The sequence below is a fragment of the Beta vulgaris genome, chromosome 4 (genome assembly GCF_026745355.1).
Source record: "Beta vulgaris subsp. vulgaris cultivar EL10 chromosome 4, EL10.2, whole genome shotgun sequence".
In the NCBI taxonomy this organism is placed as follows: Eukaryota; Viridiplantae; Streptophyta; class Magnoliopsida; order Caryophyllales; family Amaranthaceae; genus Beta; species Beta vulgaris.
This window is the reverse complement of record NC_079205.1, coordinates 10,007,818-10,020,853: the sequence shown is the minus strand read 5'-3', so window position 1 is coordinate 10,020,853 and position 13,036 is coordinate 10,007,818.

The window sequence follows — 13,036 nt, the reverse complement described above, 5'->3', positions numbered from 1 at the left end:
AAGGTAAAACATGCATATTAATACGTGAACTTCCTTAATACATAAAAAAAGTGGAGAATTAACACATACCCAGAATCCATGGAAGAATCATCCACCATGGAGTAATCAACAACTTCCAATGACAATCGAGACATGCTTGTCATCAAACGAGCATTAGACTTCATGAAGCAACTAACATAAGTGATACTAACACCTAATTCTCCACAATCCAAAGAGCAAAAGGCTTTGCAACTCCTAGTGGCATATGAACCTTCCTCATTATCATGCCCAACATCGTCTACAACTCTTTTAGCACCTCCACTTGGTCCACCAAAAGCATGAAAAAGATCAGTGGCCGACCTCATCTTTGTAAACTTTTCAACAATACCATCAATCATGTTTAACACCTCTGGATCTGAAAAAAACTCTTGTGTTTGAGATATCTCCGGGGAATCAGATGACAAAGAAGCATCTCCAAAACAAAGGTCTGTTGCAAGCTCCAGGAAAGTCTGAAATCGCTTCGTGTACACATGTGAAATGACCTCCATATCCCTCTTCAAAAACAAATAAGCCTCATGGATGGCCTACAAAATTTAGTAAAATAAAATCACAGAAAATAAGTAAGGATCACAAAAGGTTAATATGAAAAAAAGGGGGAGGGGGCTACTGGGTAGGGGCTGCCACAGAGTTGGTGGGCAGGGGGGAAGGGGGCTGCTGGGCAGGGGGAAGGGGGCTGCTAGGCAGGGAAGGGGGTTGCTAGGTAGGGGAGGTGGCGGGGGAAAGGGCTGCTAGGCAGTGGAGTTGGCAGGGGAAGGGAGCTGGTGGGCAGGGGCTGGGGGCTGCTGGGCAGGGGGAAGGGAGCTGGTGGGCAGGGGGGCTGGGGGCTGGTGGGCAGGGGGCTGGGGGCTGCGGGCAGGGGGAAGGGGGATGCTAGGCATCAACAAAAGCCCATGAACATACAAAAAAAAGATAAAAACTTGCATACAAAAAAAAAAGAAGATAAAAACTTACATTTCTTGCACTAGATACAATCTCTCCATCATTCATTGCACCTTCCGGAAGTTGAACTTCAATAAACCTTCCTCCAGTACTAGAAGTAGCTTTGACTTGGTGATGGATCCTTTTATCTCCTTCCTCCTCAAGAAGAATAGGTTGTGGTAGAACCCCATGAACATGCTCATAACGCTCACTCACTGGATATGTTGATTCATCCAAAAGCCCTTGTCCAAAATCATTAGCCATTTTCTCTAATTTCACTCTTTTCCTAACCCTCTCATCCGTCCAATTGTATTAGAGGAATGGTTGTATTCTCCTTCTTCCCTTGGAATTTTAACCTATGAAAATATATAATCTCTAACAACAACATGCAAACACACAAACTTTCTTGCTTCTCATGATCCTTAAAATGAGATACATGTTTACCAAGTTGACCCAAAACATATGAGCACCAATCATAATTTCTAATTTCACTAACGACATGCAAGGCTTTTGCTAATTTCAAATCAACCGTCCTATTGGCAGTGGGAGTAAGAAAGCTACAAAGGGCATGCATCACAAAGAGTTTTTTAAATTCATCACCTCCATCTATTAACTCTCGAATCCTAGCCTCTATCTTTCCAAGAGGAATACCATCATAACCATGAACATTAAATTGTTGCTTCCATACATCTTTCAATTGAGAATCAATGTTTTCACCCACACGAACAATAGCTATCTCAGGCACATCATTTCCCACATTCATTGGCAAGCAAAACACATCATACACATCATATCGAGTAACAACAAACTCTTTATTAACACCAATGTTAAACATTAAACTAGCACCATTAAACCTTTCAACTAACCATGGCATCATTATCTTACATGTCTCAGTTAACTTCAAACCTAAAATCCCACCAAATCCAACCTCTTTTACAGCATCAATCTGCTTTGGAGTAAGGTCCTTTATGAGTAACTCCAACGAATGAGGTCTGCAACGTACTTTCATGATCCTTGCAGCACTAAAAGCAAAATAAAAACAAGAAAGCAAACTGAATATAATGTCGAACAACTAATATATTACGAGAAAAGAGTAACTTATAGCATCACATGAATAATAACAGAAAGAAAACTAACAATCAATGTACAAAAACATGTGAGGAAATTCACAAGGATATATCTTTGAACTTTCAAAACAATAACACAAGTTGTCTTTGACGTGATTAGACAAAGGATAACTTACATATTGATAAGGGTAACTAATAAGATAATATGAGGAACTAACGATTTTATATATACATAACAAGTAATAATAATACAAAAGTAAACTATTAAAGACATATGAGCAACTTATAAGCTCATAAAGATAACAAATGAATACAGATAACTTATAGATTGATAAGGATAACTAATAAGATAATAAGAGCAACTAACGATTTTATATACTTAACTAGTGATTAAAATACAAAAAGTAAACTATTAAGGAAATATGGGTAACTTATAAGCTCATTAAGGTAAAAAATGACCATAAAGATATATTAGAACTTTCAAGACAATCACATTACATTGAAAAGATTAGATAATGTACTAACACACACGTAACATACACAGATTCATTCTCGTTGCTAACTGGAGCATCCATCTTCTTAATAATTGCTTTGTTCTTCTTCAATTGACCCCCGGAAATAACCATACGCATATCATGTTGTTCGGGCTCATTCTTGTCACTAGCTTCCTCATCATCATCAAGCTCATCATCTATCAAAACTAATTTCGAAATTAGATACGATAGTATGAACATGTCAAATAAAGGAGAAGTTAGATAGATTACCTTCATTTGGTTGAACTTGAACTGTTTTCTTCAATTTCTTAACAAGAAGCTTTTTATTTTTCTTCCCTACATTCTCCATTTCAGCTACACAAAACAAATACATAATAACTATACTAAAACAAGTGTTTTATTACAAAATCAAACAACAACAGATTAACAGAGAGGAACATAAAATTCAGAATGTAGACTACCACTATAGTGTCAGCATTCAGCAAGTGCATTATTTACTATCTCACATAGAATCTTCTAAATTTTCAAAGTATGACTCTGCTGAACAAGCCAGATGGCCTATATGAACTTCCCATGTCCTACTTGATGAACAAACTACAATCTTCGCAAACACAGTTTACTATGATGAAATTTGTCACTCTTGAGTCCTGACCGTATTTATCCATCAATTTGAACAAGTAGAATATTGTAATATTATGCATTTATGAAAACATATATTATAAAATGAATCTAACAATAGCATATTTACATCATCCATCACTGTATTCAAAAATTGATAAATAAGGAGGAGCTTGGTAGGAAGGGAGAGTTAAATGTTTGTTTCTTTAAGTTAAACCAGATCCAATTTATTCTCCATATGCACAATTGTCAATAGGGACATTGCACCTAGCTACCCAAGAATCAAAAACGTTGACTGATTTGCAAGCCTCTGGGCCAAGCCTATCCAGAGTGTCTGATCATTCCCCCCCCCCCTTTCACCATAATATCCTCAGTGTAATGTTCTACTTGATACGAGGAGAACAGAGAGAACTTATCACTCTCTCCATAAAAGAACAATATATAGCAAGATTGTTATGCAAATGCAGGGCCACAACAAGGACACATTAAGCAAATAATTGAAGGACTTTAAGTATCAAAAGAATCATGTTTCTCATCTGCTAAACTTCATTTGCACAAAAAAGTTCAAATAACGCATGTCTAAAAGGTAAGCACCACTGAAGCAATTTCCTTTTATAGGACAAAATCTTTTGCACTTGGTGCCACTAGCGGCCCATGTTGGGACAAGACATTCATAAATTATTGTAGATCAAAAAAGTGCACTAGCAACAACCTACAGAAAAGTGTATTAGGGTCTTAGCTTGGAAGATGGGCAATCTCTTTCAATTTCCTTTTGCAAGGGAACTTATAATCATCATTGAGTTTTGCTTCAAATACAAGCAGCAACTCATAAGAGTAGTTAGATACCATTTAAAGGTCTGTTAAGGAAGATAAAATCACTCAAACAAAACCTATTAAAATTCAGGTGCATAATAATTTAATAACTATACTTAAAAACAAACAAAATAAAGAGAAGTGTAAAGGATACTGTTTAATAATTTAATCACAAATAACTTAACTAGATCAACATGGATAACACATTACAAAACCATTTTACAGGCGCAAAACTAAAGCAAAAAAATGGAATGTCAAAGATTATTCATTATGATGCTTGGAAGACATAGTAGATAGTACTGAAAAATTGGAGATACCTTGAACTAAAGCAACTACTATCTGAACAAATTGTTGGTAAAAAAGAACCATATGATATACTACTACCTAGTTTCATATATGTCACATGATCCTTCATGAATATACTGGACTAGCAAAAAGTTGACAAAAAATGACCACAGATGCATGATAATACATATCAAATTATCTGACATAAACTTTGATGCACACTTAAGAGGAGTGTAAAGGCTACTGATTAATAATTTAATCACAAATCAGCTTATTTGTTATTATGACGTCCAAATCAAAAGTTACAGAAACATATTCAAACTCTTCTAGATCTAACAAAAAGTTGAAGAAAAATTTTCAAACCACCGAATCTAGAGATTATAAGTTGTACTAACTGTCAAATTCATAATCTAAACCCTAATATTTTAAAAACCGCAAAAAAAACTAAAAAATGAAGAACGAAAATACAGTAACTAACTCTCAAATTCAGACGCATTTATAAGTTTTACTGCAACATCATCATTTTTCTTCTCTCCAGGAAATTTTCGAACTGATTTTCTCCTCATTTTCCTAAAAAAATAAAAAAGTAACCTAAGTTAAACATAACATAATCCAAATATCAACAAATTCGGGAAGAATATGAAACATAAGAAGAATCGCACAAAAAATTGCAGATGAACATGAAAGAAAATCACAATTGAGCATAAAACCCTAGAAAAATTGGGGAAAAACTCAAGTAGAGCAAAATTGAGTTTCGAATCAATGAAATTCTTACCGGAATTTCGATCAATGAAAGATTAGCAATGATTGAAAGAGAGAATTGAGAGCGTGAAAATCGCCATTTTAGGAGAGAGAAATAGTGTGAGAATTGGAAGCGTGATTGAGAGCGTGATTGAGAGCTGAGGAACAAGAGAGAGAAAATCAGGTAGGAGGAAAAAAAAAAGCGCACGCAACGTGGCTAAATCACGGCCATCTAATTTTTTCTTCTAAATCCGATGGCTAATATTGCTTGTTTTCAGTTTTCAGCCTAAGAGTGGTTTTCACAAGATCCTATTCATATATATATATAATTATATATTATATATAATATATATAATATTAATATTATATATATATATATAAACCTAGAAAAGTTTGCCTACGTGTCATGTCCACATCTTTTCTGTCCACATGTCAAGTGCAAATGAATTTTATGCCACGTCAGCACAATCTATTTCTTGGACAAGTGGTAACATGATTGTTATGGGCATGGAACTCACCATATAATTGTCGTGCAAATCTCACCAAATCATGCCTAATTAGTTCCATGATCATTGCCAAGTTTGGTAAATTTTTAATGCTATTTTTAATTGCCGCTTTAATCTACATATTTTTTAAATGCTATTTTTTTTAATGCATCAATTAAAATTCACTAAATTCGGTAAATTTATAATTTAATCTACCCATTAAAATTACTTGATATATGCAAATATAATCACCACTACATAGTCCATATTTATCACCTTATTTCTTAAGGAGAGTGTCAAACATAAAATCCTAATTATTTTATAGTTCAAAAATGAAAGCAAAAAATCAAAGACTCCCTACATCCAAAAGAGTCATTAGCCTTCGCAAAATTAACAGCTTTACAGATGTTGAAGACATGCTTATAAGTAAGTAACTATTACAATATCAGTGGTATCATTATTCTACTTTAAATGCATTAATATAATTACTTAGCCTAATTTTTATTAATGCTAGGTATAATTGGTATCATTGTATATACGAGTTCTATCACCTTGGCCAAAGATGGAGTGACATACCTACAAAATATTATACTAATTGATAGAAGGTAATATTTTTTTACTTATTATCACAATATGTTTATTGGATCTATTCTTTTTTTTTTTTTATGTAGAATAATGATTTTCATGTACTATGAATTAGTTGCATGGCAGTTATGTTGACTATCTCAAGCCATTTTATATTTGGTCTCAATGCATTGGACAACCTTAAAGATTCAATCAGTTGCCTTATTTGTGGATTAGTTGTCACAGGTAATTGTATATCACTATAATATTCATTGTAAGTTTGTTTGTCAATTGGTTGAAAATAATTTTTAAAGATCTCATTATTTTATATGTCCCTACATTTTTATAACATTAGGTATATCTTCGTTACATTGTGGAAGTGCTACAATTATAACATGCAATCCAAGGTGTAAAAAAGCAACGAGAATAATGAGTTGGTAAGGAACTTACGATATGTATCTAAGTTCTTTTAAATGTTTACATTTACTTATCTTTTAAATTAAGTTGTAACAGGTTTCCTAATGAGCGTTTTGTCCGACACAAAGTCAATTGGATAAAAATAAGCACCTTCCAATTAAATATGACACTGAAGATATCTAATGCAACGAAAACAACAATTAATAAATTTATTAACATGAACCATGTATGTCAAGTTTAATTTACAACAATTCCAATATAATATCTTTTTTATTTTGATTATGTTTATGATATTTTAATATGTATAACAATATTTATACTATTAATGCAGGAAATATGTTGTCGAATCGTTGGCCGATTAGTCTATGTAAACTTCGATAATATCAAAAGAATTGATTCATGGTTTGTTTGTAATACATTATTAAATTATGTGGGGGCCACATAATATTTGCTACATGTGCGACAATAAGAATTTGCCACCAAAGAAATGCTAAACATACCTATATTACAAGTTAATGTACGTTTATAATAACTTACTAATATGTGCACTAACGTATTTTTGTATCTAAATTTTCTGCAACATGTCATTGAAAGTTACAATTAAGGACAAGAGTGGATCCATAACTGTCACTCTGTGGGACAAGCAAATTGACTTTCTATTAAATAAAAATGTTGAGGTGCTCGATTATTTAGAGATCCATGATTTATTCTTTTAATGTTTTCGTAATACTTTTAATTGTTTTTTTTTAAAAAAATAAACATGGAGTTAGGAAAAAAGAAATTTCTAAAATATCTGAAGCAAATGTAGGATATGCTTATAACCTATGTTGATTGGGATGAATAATGTGCTTATCATGTTTTTTTTGGAGTTTCTCATGATTTTATATTTTTGGTTGATTAATGCCAAATTTTTGGTTGCTTATCATTCGTGGCATTATTTCATATTGTTATGTTATAATTTTTATGTATGTTTTCAATAAGCTAATGGTCATATCATAAAATATTTATAACAAAAAGATTTTGGTGCACCTTTTTTTTAGAAAAAAACTTGAACTGCTTGACATTATATTCAACAATATTACCTCACCTATATGCACATCTACGTCTATAATATGAATCCTTATACTTGATAGCGCCTTTCAAAAATATATTTCTATATAATAATAACCGGGATCATATCATTTTTTTTTGTAGTCAGTGAATATCATATATACATAGATTATTTGATTGAAAATTTCATCACAATAATTAATTTTTTAAATTAATCTTGAATTTTAATGTTGAAATGTTAGATTTTTATCATTGCTATTCCTGGATCCACCACTATTGGTAGATGATTTAGGTAATTAATCTAAATATTAGACTTACATTTCTAACTTTTGTTTAGGAAATATGGAAGGGTTGAAGCTTAACACTTTTGACAACTCCAGACACGAATGAGAGTAAGAAAGAACAAATGACCGAATTTGATAAACAAAAACAGGAAATGGGTTTGGGCTTTAATGAAGTAATGTAGATTAATAATATGGTCTTATTAAGGTCAAATACTTAAAAAGTGGATCATTAAAACCCAAAACAATTTTAAGCAAAATTAGAAAACTCATTTCATAGATAATTACGACTATGATTGCAAAACTAATATCTATATTTAAGAGATAAAATCCGTATTTCTCATAATGTTTCAAAAAGATATATATTATCACATTATGAAGTTCATAAATACAATTAGCCTAAATAAAAATTGCTTGAAATTCGGGCTATCACATTATATGAGGCATTGATTCAGCTATTACAATTGTATAAATCTCCGCATTATTCGGTGAATTATTCATATTTTGTTGATTCATTATCTTCCCATTCCAGAAAATTTATGTATCAACATTTTCATGTTTTGTTGCTTTTTTCTCTTTACATTTTCATTCCATAAAGTAAGTATTAAATTGAAGGGGATGAAAAACAACCTTTAGAATCTATGTTATCTTTTTTTCTACAAGAACGATAAGTTACAAAAATCTTCAAACTATATTTTTAAAGATAAGTTAAACAGTAAAAAAACTCAAAAATAAATATTTGTTAACTTAGACAAATAAAAATGATAATATAGTGGCTTGAGGCGGTGAAAAGCGATGATGCATGAGGGCAACAAGAGAGAGAGAGAGAGAAAGGGGGGGGGGGGGGGAAAAGTAGGACTGCCGGAAGCAGGTGTATGGTTGAGTGCCGGTGGTAGTTTGAATTATGATTTTATCTAGGCCTTTAAGAAAAAGCAGTAGGCGGAGCAAAGATTTAACCAACCTTTTCTTTTAAAAATAAAATTGTAAATCACATGATCCACTATGACATTAACTACGTCAACCATAGAACACATGGGTCATAAGCCAATTTTAAAATATTTCTAATACACGGTTATAAAACTTTAAATCACAAGCTAATATTCACAAGATAGTTTTAGGAAAAACATTCTAGAATCTTAAATTTATAAAAATAATTTTTTTTCTTGCAATAGCACGGGTCTAAAATCTAAAATATTTTTTATATTTTTTTTATCCTTACCATCCCATCTAAAAAGATTTTAAATTTTAGCATATTAGTTATAATATAGTAGATGTCTTTGAATGATGAATAAAGAGACGTTTGAAAGAACATGGACAATACAAAAGGAAAAATATAGATAATAAGATATCGTACAACTTATAGTTATTTTAACCTTATTTTTAGATGCTTGAGAAAAATGTGTGGCAAATTAAGAGTTACGTAGAAAAACTGAATATAATGTACGGTCCAATGCCAATGTAAATTAGTGACCCTAATTTTAATTAATTTATGTGCAACAAATATTATCAAGGTTTTATGATTAGCTCGATATCCCTTATTCAAATTTCATAAGCAAAATTTGTCCACGACAACAACTATCTACTTATATAAATCGATCAAACTGGAAACTTGTCACATGAAGCCTGTAATTTGTCGGGAGATGAAAGTTAATTACGGGACAAAGAAAACAAATGGAAAAGGTATTATATTGTATACTGTGCACATATATTATTTTTTGTATACTGTGCACATGTAGTATTTCATTCACTTTTACAAATTCACATAACATCATTTAAGGAGAAATATCATTAAATATATGTTTTGATATCTTATAGTTTATCAACTTTTGACGCAATTATTGAATATTTGCAATATATTCAGTTTTATTGGAATATTTTAGGTCTAAAAGTTAGAGATGAAGTAGCATACAATATATTTTTACACGGGTGTAAACGCTAGAGACCTACTTATAACTTCGTTATGAATAATTATCAACTACTTAATAAACAAAACAATCCCCGCACATTATGCATGGTCAAAATCATATTTATTATAAAACTTCCACTGCATTTTTGCACGGGTAAAAAACTAGTGGGTTAATATACAAACATTACAACCTACAATTAAGGCTATCAAATCGGCAAGTAATGATACTATACATATTCTCCTAAGATAGCTATGATACTAGTCAACTCTATCAAATACAAGAATATATTTCCACAATATTATTCTAGTATTCTAGCACACCCCCGCAGTCGAAGCAGGAGGAGGACGAACACTGAGACTATCCCGAAAATCTTCGAAAGGAAGACTTTTAGTGAAAATATCGATAACGTGATGACGGGAAGGGACATGTAAAACACGAATTTGGCCGCGAGCTACCTTTTTGCGTACAAAATGAATGTCCATCTTAATGTGCTTTGTTCCGTGATGCTGAAGTGGATTCTCTGAAAAGATAGATGGCACTCACATTCTCACAATAAACCAAAGTAGCTTTGCAGATGGGACAATGAAGCTCTAGCAAAAGATTTCATAACTAATATGGTTCTGAAACAACATTAGCCACCCCACGATATTCAGCCTCAACATTAGAGCAAGATAAGGTTGGTTGGTATTTGGCTGACCACGAGAGCAAGTTATCACCAAGAAACACACAATATCAGAGGTAGAACAACGAGTGTTGGGACAACCACCCCAATCAGCATCAGTGTAGGATATGAGAGTGGTGACAAAAGTAGGATATAGGTGGAGACTATGATCCAAAGTACCCTGAACATAACGTATAGTATGCTTAAGTGCTTGCATATGGATGTCTCGAGGATCGTGCATAAATAAGCATACATGTTGGACAGCATAAGAAAGATCCGACCTGGTGAAAGTAAGATACTGAAGAGCCCCTGCAAGGCTACGATAATGCGAAGGATCCTCATATGGTGGGCTAGAATCAACACTTAGCTTCGGTCTAGTGTCAACCGGAGTTAGAGAAGGCTTACAAGAAGACATAACAGCCCTTTCAATAATTTTAGTAGCATACTTTTTCTGTGATAAGAACAAACCACATGCATGACGGGTAATAACTTACCCAAAAATAGCTCAAAAAGCCTTAGTCTGTCATAGCGAACTCAACATTAAGAAGAGTAATAATAGACTTACGAAGAGCATGTGAAAAGGCAGTCAAAATAATATCATCCACATATGAAAAAAGATATGCGATTTCAGCTCCCCCGATGATAAATAAATAGAGATTGATTAGAAGTATTGTGAAAAAAAACCTAGAGAGAAAACATAATTAGCAAATCGTTAGTACCATGCCCGAGGAGCCTCTTTTAGTGCATAAAGTGAATTTTTTAACAAGCAAACATGATCAGGGCGTTCTGGAACATTGTAGTCCAATGACTGATGCATATATACTGTCTCCCGAAGCTCACCATGCAAAAAAGCATTTTTTACATCGAGCTGATGAATGGGCCAAGATTTAGGAAGAGCCAGACAAAAAACTGTTTGAATAGTAGCCGGCTTGACAACCGGGCTAAAAGTAGCATCACAATCCACTCCAACCTGATGAGTCTTGCCATCACCGACAAGACGCGCCTTCTGCCTCTCAAAAGAACCGTCAGATTTTTCTTTATGAGCAAAAATCCACATGGAATGAATAACATTAGTATTAGAAGGATGGGGTACTAATTCGCACGTTTTATTTTTAATGAGAGCGTGATATTCATCATCCATGGCCTATTTCCAATTCAGTTCACGAAGAGCCGACACGAGATTGTGGGGCAAAGATTTGGGGACAGTGGTGTGAAGAGAAAATAACTTTTTGGGTTTGAAGACTCCCCTTTGGCTGCGTGTAACGGGACCAGAGGCAATAGGAAGGGTATCTAATACAGGAAAAGATAGTAGAGAAGCTGATGTCTATAGTTTTGGGGTTGTAACTCGTGAAATTGCATGCGGAAGGAGGCTTATTGATTATAAGGAAGAGCCTACTAGGGTGAAAATGGTAGAATGGGTGTGGAACCTCTATGGGAAAGGTCGTCTTCTTGAAGCAATTGATATAGAACTTGAAGGAGAAATGGACACGCAGCAAATCGAGTGCTTAATGATGGTTGTCTTGTGGTGTTGTCACCCGGATCATACTTGCCGTCCATCTATAAGACAGACTATAAATGTTCTTAATTTGGAATCTCCTTTGCCTACTCTGCCTTCAAAGTTCCCGGTACCTATCTATTGCTCATCCCCGATGAATGTAGATAGTTTTCATACCAGTCCCTCCTCCTCTAGTATTACAGGCAGCAATATGTACTACTAACTCTTTCCGTCAGCCAGTTGCATCTGGTGCTTCTCCTTTGTTGTGTGAGAACACGGCAAGGGGCAAAACCCTAGAATTCGAATGCGAAGAGGAGAAGAGAAGAAGAGGAGAAGAGAAGTTAACTCGACCGTCGTTCGGAGACTTGAACTCGCTGACGACCGCCAGTCAGTTTCTTCTTTTTCTCCGCTTCTCTGGCTTTTCTGTCTTCTGTCATCTCTCTTCGATCATTCATCTTCTCTTACTTCTTCCATTTCTATTTTTTATTTTATTTTTATTTTTGTCCTTTATGGACCACGTGAGCTTGGCTGCGTGAGTGCATGAATTTGCTTTTCTTTTTTCTTTTTATTTTTCCTTTTCTTTTAACAACTTCTTTTTATTTTTCCTTACCTCTCCTTTCCTTCTTCAGTTTTGCTTTTTTTTTTTTAACACTTTTGTTCTTTAACCTATGACCAGTAGCTTAATCTTACTAGTACCTTAATGTTATTAGTATAATATAAATAAACAATCATAAAATTCAAAATTAGTAATAAATTATACATTATAAAATATATTTTTTCCATACCCGTACCTGTGTCCAAATCTCGGGCAGAGTCTCCGTGTCCTTGTTTTTAGAGTTACTATACTGGACACTTGGATCCATACCCATATCCAACACTCCGTACCTAGTCCATGTAACATAGGATAGCATAACTTTAACGTTAAAGCAAACGAGCTTATTGTGTCTAGTGTATCATACATCATTGATGGTTAAGTATAAACGTCTTACCAATTTCCACTTAAAGCTCTTGTTATACTTGAGTCTCTAAAATCTAAAGCTTTTATGTATTTTCCTAAACTGCAGTAACAGTGGCTGCTCCAATGACACCAATCTGAATATAGGAGCGCTGGTAACATGAAAAGGGCTCCAAGAGGGACACCTGCATTTGAATGAATAAAATGCACATTATAATAAATTAAAGCAGAGTAAGAAGACATAAA